The sequence below is a fragment of the Elaeis guineensis genome, chromosome 6, assembly GCF_000442705.2.
Source record: "Elaeis guineensis isolate ETL-2024a chromosome 6, EG11, whole genome shotgun sequence".
Lineage (NCBI taxonomy): Eukaryota > Viridiplantae > Streptophyta > Magnoliopsida > Arecales > Arecaceae > Elaeis > Elaeis guineensis.
In genome coordinates, this window is record NC_025998.2 from 106,065,723 (window position 1) to 106,076,104 (window position 10,382).

General features: G+C 38.5%; 1 non-coding gene across 1 annotated transcript; it reads left to right on the top strand.

Moving 5' to 3' along the window:
* The first annotated feature begins 415 nt into the window (after window positions 1-415).
* LOC140858892 (small nucleolar RNA R71) lies at window positions 416-521 on the top strand. Its single transcript, XR_012142296.1, has one exon. It is a non-coding gene; the product is annotated as a small nucleolar RNA R71 (small nucleolar RNA).
* The last annotated feature ends 9,861 nt before the right edge of the window (window positions 522-10,382 follow it).

Below are 10,382 nucleotides of genomic sequence, written 5' to 3' on the forward strand. Positions count from 1 at the left end.
TGCTGAACCTGCTCGTGCACAAACTCAGGAAATTGAGGTGCGGCTGGGCATTCACTAACAAAATGGTTCGAACTTGCACACAATGCACAAACTTCTTGGATTGGGTTAGGTGGAATTGGGGATTGTCCAGTATTTAGAAGACGATCTAATTTTTGGGACAGTTCATCTACCTTATGATGGATATCTATGGTATTTCCTACTTCATATATTCCACCTCTCTTTAGGTTTAACATGGGTTTATCTCTAATAGAGGCAGACATATGATGTAATGAATTTTCACTTAAAATTTCAAATAATTGCCATGCCTCATCCTCACTTTTTAGCATGAATGTCCCACCGCATGATGCATCGACCATTTGTCGATGTCTTTTAGATAGCCCATCATAAAAATATTGGATTAACTGCCACTTGGATACAGCATGGTGGGGATATTTTCTAATAAGGTCCTTTAATCTCTCCTATGTTTCATGAAACATTTCTCCATCTAATTGGGAAAAACTAGTTATGGCTTTCCTTATTTGATTAATTTTTTCTATGGAAAATATTTCTTGAGAAACTCTCCTTGTAGCTAGTCCCAGGTTGATATAGTCATGGAATCCAAAGTATGTAGCCAGTATTTGGCTTTGTCCTTAAGTGAGAAAGGGAATAATTTTAACCTAAGAGCATCATCGGAGAAGTTGTGAATTTTGACAGTTGAGCATATCTCAAGAAATTCTTCAAGATGTTTATAAGGATCCTCATTACTAAGTCCATAAAATGAAGATAACATTTGGATTATACTGGACTTAATTTCATATTGAGTGGCCTCCACAGGGGGCACTTGAATACAAGGAGAGTAGGTATATGTGGAAGGAGTAAAATACTCCTTCAATTGCCTGGGTGGATCATTCTCCTGATTTCGATCCATATTTTTACGTTTGTTGGCTCTAAAGATTCTTTCTATTTTTGGATCAAAAGGTTGGATTTCTGGTCGTAACGATCTACGGCCAAGCATACACCTTACAATTATACTTTAGAGCAAACATAAAAAATTTTAGTTTTATAATATATATATATATATATATTTATAATAAAGTGACAAAAAATGAAGAAAATCTAAAGAGAAGAACCTAAGAATCTTAAATCTATGAAAAGGGAGAAATTAGTTAATGTTTAGATGTTAATTGCAATCAACTTAAACAAGCATAGACTCTCTATCCTAAGGTTAACTTAGATTTAGACAGCTCCTAACTTCCAAGACCGCCTTTGAGCACTCCAAGCTCAAGACTGACTAACTGACTCGGCCAGGTAAGCGTAAGATGTGGGAGGTTCCCTGCTCGTTGCTTTCCTTAGATACCAACTGAGTTGGCCAGGTCAGTCAACAGAACCAATTGAAAATCACTTTCTTTAACCACTTGCCTTAGACATCGAGCAATTAACCAATCCACACTCGGTTCAACTCTAGAGCTTTCTTATCCTATTGAGCTCAAAATTCCTAGGGTGATGTCTAGTTGATTTTAAAATTAAGGCTTGGTTTAATGCAGAATGAAGGTTATGATTTTTGGGCCAAGAAAGGGTGATCAAATTCCTACCTTATCTGATTAATGGGTTATTGCCCTTAAGATCAATTATGGAGATAAATGCAAAGAAACAAGGTGTCCAATCAATTTAAAATTTTTTATATTTGAGGTTATGCTATTTTAGTTAAGTGTTATGAAATGTCAGTGGCTTTTTTTTTTAATTCAACCATGCCAAGGTCTTCGGCAACGGCGCCAAAATTTGATGCATAGTCATTGATAGCATCAAAAATAACTCTACTCACTACGTAGGTAGGATGAGTCGAGATCGTATCCTCAGGGACCTTGGGCTAAGTTGAGATTGCAAAATAAAAGAAAGAAGCATTGTTTTGATTTAAAAAATAAATTATCTTAAAATTGATGTAATTAGAAAATAAAGAGCTCGAGAGTTTTGAATTAATCTTACACTAGTAGAGTTGTATCTCTTTTTTTTTAATTAAATAGATGCGATTAATCTTAGAAAAAATATCTATCTTTCCTCGACATGCCCCATACCCGTAGATCACGGTGCATCTCAGAAAGTACTAGGTAAACAACTCTTCTTTCCTCGGCACGCCCCATACCCGTAGATCATGGCGCGTCTCCAGAAAGTAAAAGTTATTCCTAATATTAATCTAACAAGAAAGCATAAATAAAAGCATATAAAAGAGAGCAAATAAAGAACTCATGATAATTTAAATAAAAAGCATAATCTTTATTGCATATAAAAAATACAAGAAAGTTTAGAACAATAAACATCTCTGTGTCGTTACAAAATTTCTTCTCCACTCCCGAGACTGCTAGCCTAGCTACTCATGAAGTAGTCCCTTTCTATCCCTTTATGCAAGGCTTAGAAGAATTTCTGGGCTCCCCTCCAATGGAGTACAAAAGCCTTTTATAGGTGTTAGGAGAGAGGAGTTTTATATGGTTTTTCGATGTGGAACTAAAAAAATACTAAAGACTAAAGATGATGGATAAGATGGAAAGATCACAAACAGATAAAGAAAATATAAATTTTCAATATCATATTTTTTTCCTATTAATGGCATCTGTTCGAACGCGTCTGCCAGCAAAAACCCCGCCCGCTGCTGCCGTGCCGCACTTGCCTCGTGCCCGCGCTTGCGTCCGCCCGCACGCCTGCCCGCGCGTCCAATCGCGTGAACCATACATGAACACTCTCTTTGTTTTTTATTCCAAAAAGAAACTTTTGTTTCTTTACAATGACGCTTATATCTTTTTTGGATTCCTTGCATAGTATCTTCATTTTCTATAATACCGTATGCATCCTTTTTTTATTTAATTTTATTTTAAGTCTAATTTTCTTCAAACTTGAGTCTTTTTGATCTACGAATCGGACTCTTTGTATCGGCGATCACCTTTTCTGTAAAACATAAAAAGAAGCATCAAATTCTTAATAAATAAAATAAATTAACTATGAATTTTCTACTTTAAATGACTTAAATTAAGTGTCTATCAGTGGTGAGCCAGTCGGTGAGATCGCACCACCCACTAGAAATCACTAATCATAAAGATTTTCACATCTCTACCTCGGGAGTGTAAGAATCTGAGAAAATAGTGGGAGCCTAATTTGTTTAAAAATGAAACCCCTAAACAAATTGGTTAAGTCTGATTACAAAATCTAACTAGAAACTTTTGACTCTCTACAGGAAACATGTCTATGTCCAACACCCTGACCAAAATACTAGACACCCACAGATTGACTGGACCTAATTTCAAGGACTGGTTGAGAAACTATAGAATTGTTCTGGATTTCAAGAAACTGACTCATATCTTGGATCAGGACCCACCTGCCATGCTAGCACGTCCGACTGCTGAACAGAGAGCATCTCTAAAAAAGTGGATAGATGAAGATAACAAAGCCAGGTACTACATGTTGGGTGCAATATCTGATGACTTGCAGTGCCAGCATGAGAATATTATGACTACCTGCCAAATGTTGGCTCACCTACAAGAGTTGTTTGGTGAACAAAGTCTTGCAGCCAAGTATCAAGTCTGCCAAAGACTTTTTAAGGCTAAAATGCGTGATGGGCAGTCAGTCCAAGATCATTGTTTGACAATGATCAAGGACCTTGAGGAGCTTGAGAAGCTTGGTATCATCTTAGACAAGGATTTTCAGATTGATGTGATCCTTCAGTCCTTGTCCGATGCATATCAGTTCATCATGAACTTCCATATACATAAGATGCAGTGTATCTTGACTGAGTTAATGAACATGTTGGTTACGGCTAAGCTTTCTTTGAAGAGTTCAAAAGGCTCAGTCCTTACTGTGGAGCGGACTTCTTTCAAGAAAAAGTCTTTTGGAAAGAAGAAAAAGTCTGCGAAGAAGCAGAAGGTGGATGGAAAAAGGAAGAAGACGGAATTGAAGAATAAGACTGCTGAAAAAAAAAAATTTTCACTGCAATTCAGACGGCCATTGGAAACGGAACTGTCCTCAGTACCTGGCCACCCTGAAGAACAAGAAGGATGTCCTTCTGGAGGTATGCTTGTTATAGAATCTAATCTTACGGTTTCCTCTGCATCCAGTTGGGTACTTGACTCTGGTTCTAGTGCTCATTTGTGCACTTCTATACAGGATCTTGAGGAGAGCAGGAGGCTGAGGGATGGGGATATGATCCTACGCATCGAAAATGGAATAAGAGTTTCTACTGTGGCTGTGGGAACCTACCCTCTGCGATTACCGTTAGGATTAGATTTAGTTCTTAGAGACTGTTATTATGTGCCTGCAGCAAGCAGAAATTTGATTTCTGTTTCATGTTTAGCACAAGAAGGCTATGTGATTAGCTTTCATAAGGACCATTGTAACATATTTTATGAAAATAATAAAATTGTAAATAGTTTTCTAATGATCTCTATCAGCTACATATTGATGTATCTGTATTTCATATCGAGCAAATGTGAATGCCATGAGAATTAAAAGGCCTAGAGATAGTCTAAATGATAGGTATCTGTGGCACCTAAGGCTAGGTCATATAGCGAAAAACAGGGTTAACAAATTGGAGAAATTCGGGCTATTGAGTCCATTGACTTTCAAGTCATATCCAGTTTGTGAATCATGCCTTCAAGGCAAAATGATCAAGCTCTCTTTTGTAGGACATGGGGAAAGGGCCACAGACCTACTTGCCCTAGTACATATGGATGTGTGCGGCCTATTTGATGTGCCGGCTAGAGGCAACTATGTCTACTTCATTACCTTTACCGATGATATGTCTAGGTACGGACATATGTTTCTAATGAAACACAAGTCTGAAGCCTTTGAAAAGTTTAAAGAATTCAGGCATGAGGTAGAAAAATAAACAGAAAAGCCCATTAAGGTTCTTCGATCAGATCGAGGAGGTGAATACCTTAGTCAAAAGTTTCTAGACTATCTTAAGGACAATGGTATAGTCTCTCAATGGACTCCACCTGGAACGCCACAACTCAACGGAGTTTCAGAATAGAGAAATCGAACCCTATTAGATATGGTCTGTTCCATGATGAGCTTCACAGACCTCCTTGAGTTTCTTTGGGGATATTGTCTCAAGACAGTAATATATGTATTGAATAGGATTCCCTCTAAAACTGTTCCTACCACACCGTATGAGATATGGCATGGTAAGAAAGCAAGTCTGAGTCATCTCAAAATTTGGGATTGTCTGGCTCATGTCAAGAGACAGCAAGCGGATAAGTTAGAGTCAGGTCTTTTAGAGCTTGGTTCATAGGATATCCTAAAGAGTCATTAGGATACTATTTCTATATTTCGGAAGATCACAATGTGATTGTGAATTGATGTGCTATTTTTTTTGAAAAATAGTTTATTCAAGATGGTGGCATCGAAAGAATAATTAAGCTCAAAGAGAATGTCTTCTTAGAGCAACAAGCTAAAGAACCTGAGGAACCAAATCAATTAGAACCAGTCCTAACACAACCTCTTCCACCTTATAGATCGACTAGGATTTTTCGTCCTCTTGAAAGGTACTTAGGTACTATACAAGAGAAAGTAGAGAAAATGTTCCTCACGAGAAATGGGACTCATGGTGATGACCCCAAGACCTATGACGAGGCGATATCAGATATCGACTCTGAGAAATGGTTAGAGGCAATGAGATTAGAAATTAACTCGATGCACTCAAACCAAGTCTGGATCTTGGTAGATCCACCTGAAGGTATTGTACCTATTAGGTGTAAATAGATCTTCAAGAGAAAGATAGGTGCAGATGGAAATGTGGAGACATTCAAGGCTAGGCTCGTAGCGAAAGGTTATAGTCAGCGTGAAGGCATTGACTATCAGGATACCTTTTCGCCCGTAGCCATTCTAAAATCCATCCGCACATTGCTTGCTGTTGCAGCCTATTTTGATTATGAAATATGGCAGATGAATGTGAAAATGGCATTCTTAATTAGATATCTTGAGGAGGATATCTATATAGAACAGCCGCTTGATTTCACATCCAGTGATGATGATCACAAGATCTGCAAGCTGCAAAGGTCCATTTATGGACTTAAGCAAGCATCTTAGAGCTGGAATACTCGTTTCAATGATGTGATCAAAATGTTTGGTTTCATCAAGAATGAGGAGGAACCATGTGTGTTAAAGAAGGTCAGTGGGAGCATAGTTGTCTTCCTTGTACTGTACGTAGATGACATCCTGCTGATTTGAAATGATATTTCCATATTGACCTCAGTCAAAATATGGTTGTTTAAGGAGTTCTCTATGAAAGATCTAGGAGAGGCATCCTTTATACTGGGTATTAAGGTCTATAGAGATAGACCAAATAGGATGCTGGGACTCTCACAGAAGATGTACATAGAGGAGGTGCTAAAAAGGTTTAGCATGGAAAACTCCAAAAGAGGTTTAGTACCTTTTAGACATGGCATTCATCTCTCCAAGAAGATGTGCCCTAGCACACCTGAGGAGATTGAACGCATGAGCAAGATCTCTTATGCTTCAGCAATACGAAGCATCATGTATGCCATGCTATGTACACGACCTGATATAGCCCATGCTGTGAGTGTCACAAGCAGATATCAGTCGAATCCAAGCGAAGAGTATTGGACTTCTGTGAAATGTATCCTTAAGTACTTGAGAAGGATTAAGGATATATTTCTAGTCTTTGGGAATGGAGAACTCCAGGTTCAGAGATTTACAGACTCAGACTTTATGTCTGATATAGATGATCGAAAGTCGATATCTGAAAGTCTGTTCATTTGCAATGGTGGTGCAGTTAGCTGGAAGAATTTCAAGCAGACAGTGATTGCTGATTCCACCATGGAGGCAGAGTATATTATTGCATCGAAAGCTGCGAAGGAGGTATTATGGTACAAAAAATTTACCATAGAGCTTGGAGTGATGTTATCAGATGCCATCCCTCTTTACTGCGATAATAATGGCACCATAGCCCTAGCTAAGGAGTCAAGGTCTCACCAGAAGTCCAAGCATATCGAGCGGTGATTCCATCTGATCCGTGATTACCTCAAAAAAGATTATATCGAGGTTAAGAGAGTCGACTCCACAGACAATGTGGCAGACCCAATGACAAAGCCATTAGGCCAGCAGAAGATCGAAGACCACCTTGAGAAGATGGGACTTAGATATATAGCCAATTGGCATTAGGTCAAGTGGGAGTTTGTTAGATGTGTGCCCTAGATGCCAGATTGGTTGACACATTCCTATACAAATGTAAGGGCAAATTTATAATTTTGACTATAAATGAATAAAAAGGTTATTCTACTATCACATTGTGTACATTATATCTGTGATACATCCTTTGAGTTAGTAGAAATGTTAATTCATATTTTCAAAAATTAAAAATTTAAGGCATTGTTGGGTATAAAATAACTCCAGTCGAAGTTCGTAAGTGGCCAACCCTCCCAGGACTCTTCCAGCTTTCGACCTTGTGCGGCGTCTTTCTGAACTTTTTCGACCGTCCGAGCTTCCACAGTACCATCCGGACTCCTCCAGCAGTCGACCTTCTACGGTGTCCTCCGGACTCCTCCAATGGACGAACTCCTATCGTACCCTCCGGACTTTTCCAATAATGAGCTCCTTCAGTCGTCTATCAGACTGCTCCAAATGCTCTCTGGGCTTCACTATCAGCTGATTTTCTATAGTGATCGACTACTCTCCGAATCTTTTCCAGACTTCCTCCTGTCATGATCAACTTTACTCTGAGCTTCTTTCGAACTTTATCAATGTCCGAGCTTCTCTAGCAGCAGGACTTCTACAGTAACCAGACTCCATCCAAGTTTCTACAGTGGTCGACCGCCTTCTGAATTTCATCCGAGCTTCTACAGTAAGCAAATTTCATCTGAACTTCTACAGTAAGCGAATTCCATCCGAGCTTCTACAGTAAGCGGCCCTCCTTCCGGACTTCTGCAAGAACCGGACTCCGTCCGAACTTCTACAACGGACGGGCTCCAGCAGTCGGATTTCTACAGTGATCGACTGTCTCCAGTGTCTTCCGTACCTCTCCAGCCATCAACCTTCAACAGTGCCAACCGGACTTCAACAGTGCCAACGAGACCCCTCCAACAGATAAATTTCCTCCAGACCCCTCCAGCGGTCGACCTTCTACAGTGTCCTCTAGACTCCTCTAGCGGACGAACTTCCACAATGCCTTTCGGACTCTTCTATCGGTCAACCTTCTATAGCACCTTTCGAATTTTGCTATCGGTCGACCTTCTGCTGGATCCCTCATGCAACCAGACCTCTCCAGCGGACAGTCTTCAGACAGGCTTCTACATCAGACAAATTCCAGACGGACTTCTCTAGCAATCGGACTCCAACCAGATTTCTCCAACAAAAAGTTTTCGTCCAGGCTTCTACAGCAGATGACTTTCGTCTGCGGCATCAATGCCTAAGGCACCCAACAATAGTTAACCCACCAGCAACCTCAAAAACATCCGAGCTTCTCTTAGATTGCTGAGACAGAGAGCTATTCTGCTCCACCAAATATTCCAACCGAGCTTCAGCCGTCCGGCCCGAACTCCTCGGCAAGTCACGACAATGGACACCACTCCACTCTCTGTAACAAACTCCACGTGGCCACCCACTCTCCAGTAAGTCGCGACAATGGACACCACTACTCTCTGTAACAAACTCCACGTGGCCCCGAACGGCCCACTACCAAGCAGTTACGAACGTCACTGTCAATCGGTTACGCTCTCCCGTCTATAAAACAGATCCCCCAGATAGGTTCTCCTCTAAGCATATCAAATTAACCCATAAAATTTATATTAAACTTTAATTAAATTAGACCAAGATTAAATCTCAAACTGTGTGATCTATTGGATTCCAAATCTAGCCAGCAGTGGACCCGGACTTTCAACGTAACCCTAATCCGATGAGATTAAGTCACCCGAAGAGTCCCAATCAACTTGGACTCTTCCAAATTGATTTCATAATTAAATTTTTTTAATTTTTATCAAGCCCACAAGTCAAGATTGACATCTACCAATATGTCATGACTACCTAAAAGATTTAAATTTTGATAAAAAATTATCAAAATATCTTTCAATGGCAAGTTTTCATGTAATTCAATCCTTCAGTCAAACAACATCCTAGATGAGTTGTGGGTATAAAAATATTCAAATCCAATCACTTATCTTTATATATCTCAATCTAAAGATAATAATTTAGTTGATAATATATTAGAAACTCTTTTCTAATTATCATCCTGCTTTGGTCAAAGACTTTCAGAATCACAGTCCTTTGAGATCACATAGGATGTTCGCTCTCCTTATTAGGAGTGACTGATTCCTTATTGATCACTCACAATCTTCATATACTTTTCACCATATCTAGAATACTCCATACAAGGATCAGAGAATCAAGTTAGGTAGTGAATAAAAAATATGGATCCATGTACATAAGGTACCATGGTGACCTCAGGTCAAAGGATCATTTACACAACTCCCACTAGAGAATTATCAGTTGACATGTAAATAAGACTCCATCTGATTATTCTCTTGCAGGTCAATTCAGTGAACTCATTCTCTAATGAGCACCTATATGCTTGTATTAGTGTTACCACATAAGTGGTTGTGAGATCAACCATCCTCATTTCTGAGCATACATAGGACATGCCAGTCTTACCAGTATCATTGATCCTGACTCAATGTACCAACGATTAGGAATATTTTAGATCAGGGCTATCAAAGATTTAGGTCTCATTGGCATGATCTCATCACGGCCCTAAAATCAATGCCCAGACCTATGAGGTTCATTATAATCTTAAAATTAATAAGATGCGGCATATAATGAATCAAAAATACTAATTTTTATTAATAATATTAATTCAATTATATGTGTTTGAAAGATAAATTATAAATAAATATCCTATTGCATCTCATATGCGATTGGCTTGTAGGGTATAATTCTTTCAGACTCAAAATCCACCTTGAGTCTACTCGAGGTGACAGCCAACTGAAAATTTCTATACATTCTTCAGTTTGAGTGGCTTTTTGACTTCAATCTTTGAGAGCTTCTTCCACCTTCATTTCTAAGGCCTTTTACAACATTTAGGCTTTTAAAAACTTCTTTTTTGAGTCTCATTTGATTATTAATCATCATTCTTTTGAGAGGGTTTCTTTATTTTGAGCATTTAGAAAATTCTACATTTATTCTTGAAATACATGGTTAGATTCATAAATACTTAAGCATTTATCAAAATCAATCATGGAATTAACAATCTCTTTCTTTTAGATGATGGTAAAACTTTGAATATATGCACAAAAATAAAAAATAATGTGTTTCAACTAATTGGCTAGTATAAATCATGAAATGATAGAACATACAAGAATATTTCAATTTATCTTGAATTCAAATTCTAAATATTTAATGATCTAAAG